Source organism: Neophocaena asiaeorientalis, unplaced genomic scaffold, assembly GCF_003031525.2.
Source record: "Neophocaena asiaeorientalis asiaeorientalis breed wild unplaced genomic scaffold, Neophocaena_asiaeorientalis_V1.1 scaffold508, whole genome shotgun sequence".
NCBI classification, from domain to species: domain Eukaryota; kingdom Metazoa; phylum Chordata; class Mammalia; order Artiodactyla; family Phocoenidae; genus Neophocaena; species Neophocaena asiaeorientalis.
In genome coordinates, this window is record NW_020172179.1 from 736,098 (window position 1) to 739,219 (window position 3,122).

Consider the following 3,122-nt stretch of genomic DNA (forward strand, 5'->3'; position numbering starts at 1 on the left):
CATTTCCTGAGTCAGAAATAGACACATTTGTTTAAGGCGGTATCCTGTCAGTTGATGAATGGGCCATTGGTTTAGTAAGCAGTAAGTGGAGCACTTCTGGAGGGAAGATGTTAGTGACATGGGAAGGATGAAAGTCGTCTTTTTCATCTGTTATAATCACTTGCTTAATGCAAGGGTTAAGGTTGAGCAGATATTTATTTTATTCTAATTAAGAGTAGTTTCAGGGCTTCCCTGGTGGCGCAGTGGTTGAGAGTCCGCCTGCCGATGCAGGGGACACGGGTTCGTGCCCCGGTCCGGGAGGATCCCACATGCCGCGGAGCGGCTGGGCCCGTGAGCCATGGCCGCTGAGCCTGCGCGTCCGGAGCCTGTGCTCCACAACGGGAGAGGCCACAACAGTGAGAAGCCCGCGTACCACACACACAAAAAAAATAAAGAATAGTTTCACATGTTGCAAGGAACTTATTTCTTGATGGAAGACCTTAAAAAAATTGCTGTTTTGCATTCATATCAGACCAAGTCTCTGGTTCATATAGTGTCTGCCCCAAATTCTTCAAGAACTGGAATTCTACTGAGTCCAAAGAAAAATACTGAAACAACTAATCTTCAAGCAATGTCTAGAGGTTATCTTCTGGTTTGGCTGACTTAGACTCAAAGCCTCGGATAGAAGTAAAAAGAGGGACACTGTGCATCTCCAGTGAAACTGAAGGAGTCAATGTCTGTGCCTGATGAGGCATTACATCAACTGCATCCTCCAGAAGAACAAGACTTGATTTTCTTTTTATTTGATGAAGAGATGCAACAAATAGGAGGATGAAAAAACACATTTACTGATTGGTCTGATAATGATTCAGACTGTGAAATTGATGACTAAGATTCAAACAAGAGTTTGATTATAAATGAGACATCACTTTACCTGAGAAAACATCCTGGATGAGATCAAACAGGCAACCACAAATCTATGGCAAAAATTACATCTGAACTTGCTTAAGTTATCAATGATGGTCTCTATTATAATGAACAGGATTTATGCATGGAAATAGATGGAAACAAACATAAAGACAGTCGTAAAGAAATTGACAAGATGATCTAAAGTTCATATGGAAAATCAAGGGACCCAGAATAGCCAAAATAATCTTGGAAAGGAAGAACAAATTTGAAGGATAACACTTCCAATTTGTAAAACTTACCACAAAGCTATAGTAATCAAGACAGTGTGGTATTGGCATAAGGATAGACATTTAGATCAATGGAATACAATTTAGAGCCCAGAAATAAACCATGCGGTAAGCTGATTTTTGAAAAGGGTGCCAAGACCATTCAATGGGAAAGGAATAGTCTTTTCAGCAAATGATGACAGGACATCCAGATGACCATGTGAGAAAGAATGAAATTGAACCATTACCTCATACCATACGCAAAAAATTAACTAAAAATATATGGAACGCTGTGATATTATGTTTTATAGTAAGAAATACATACTAGTCTTCACACTATTTCTGGCATAGAGCTCCTAAAACCCTTGGAATTTCCAAAGTGATGAGAACAGTAAAGGTATCTTTTGTTATGCTACTGAAGTGACTTTTTGACCTAAGGATGGGGCCTGTTTGCTAATCAAGCATGTGATTAGAGGGCTGAAACTTTTAGTCCCACCCCCTGACCTCTGGGAGGGGCGAGAACCTTGACGTTGAATCAATCACCAATTGTCAATGATTTAATCAATCACAACTATGTAATGAAACCTCTGTTAAAACCCAGAAAGTACAGGGTTTGGAGAACTCCCTGGTTGGTGAACACATGGAGGTGCCGGGAGGGTGGTGCGCTTGGAGAGCACATGTGAGCTCCAAGCCTCTTCCCACGTAACCTTGCCTTACACATCTTTTCCATCTGGGTGTTCTTGAGTTACATATTTTTATAATAAACCAGTGATCTACTAAGTTATAATGTTTTTCAGAGTTCTGTGAGCCCCTCTAGCAAATTAATCGAACTTGAGGAGGAGGAGGTTGTGGGAACTTCTGATTTATAGCCAGCCAATCAGAAATATAAGTAATAATCTGGGCTTACAACTGGTATCTGAAGTGGATGAGTGGGGCAGTTTTAGAGAATTGAGCCCTCAACCTGTGGAATATGATGCTATCTCTGGGTAGATAATATCAGAATTGAGGTGAATTCTTGGGCACCCTGCTGGTGTCTGATAATTGTTTGCTGGTGTGTAGGGACCTCCCCCCTGCCACCCACATTGGATTTGGGTCCAGGAACCCATTTTAAACACTTAAATGTAAGAGTCTAGAACTATAAAATTCGTAGAAGAAAACACAGGCATAAGTCTTTGTGAACCTGGATTAGGCAATTGTTTCTTATATGACAACAAAAGCACAAGAAAAAATACAAAAGAAAAAATAGTATATTGGAGTTCATCAAAGATTAAAACTTTTGTATTTTAAAGGACACCACCAAGCAAGTGAAAATCTGACTCACAGAATGGGAGAAAGTATTTGTAAATCATACCTAGAATACATAAAGAACACTTACGAGTCAATAATAAAAAGACAAATACTGTAACCTCATTAAAAAACGGGCAAAGAATAAAAAGATATTTTTCAAAAGAAGATAGACAAATGATCAATAGCACATGAAAAGATACCTGACATCATCTGCCACCAGAAAAATGCAAATAAAAACCACAAGGAGATAGTATCTCACACCCACTAGGATGGCTATAATCAAAATGACAGACAGTAACAAGTGTTGGCGAGGGAGGGGAGAAAATGGAACCCTCATACCCTGCTGATGGGAATGTAAAATGGTACAATGACTTTGGAAAACAGTCTAGCAGATCCTCAAAATGTTACATGTGATTCAGGAATTACAATCTTAGGTATACATCCAAGTGAAATGAAAACATATGTTCACACAAAAACTTGTACATGGATGTTCACAGAAGCATTGCAAAAGTGAAAAGAACCCAAGTGTTCATCAACTGATAAATGGATAACAAAATTTGGTATATCCATATAATGTAATATTATTTGGCAATAAAAAGAAATGAAGTACTGATACACGCTGCAACAAAAAGACATTATGCTAAGTGAATGAAGCCAGTCACAAGGACTACGTAACTGTAT

The 3,122-nt window shown here is 39.0% G+C and overlaps 1 pseudogene; it reads left to right on the forward strand.

Annotated features, from left to right (window-relative positions):
* Positions 1 to 469: 469 nt before the first annotated feature.
* Positions 470 to 1,090, forward strand: LOC112410320 (la-related protein 1B pseudogene; annotated as a pseudogene).
* Positions 1,091 to 3,122: the final 2,032 nt, after the last annotated feature.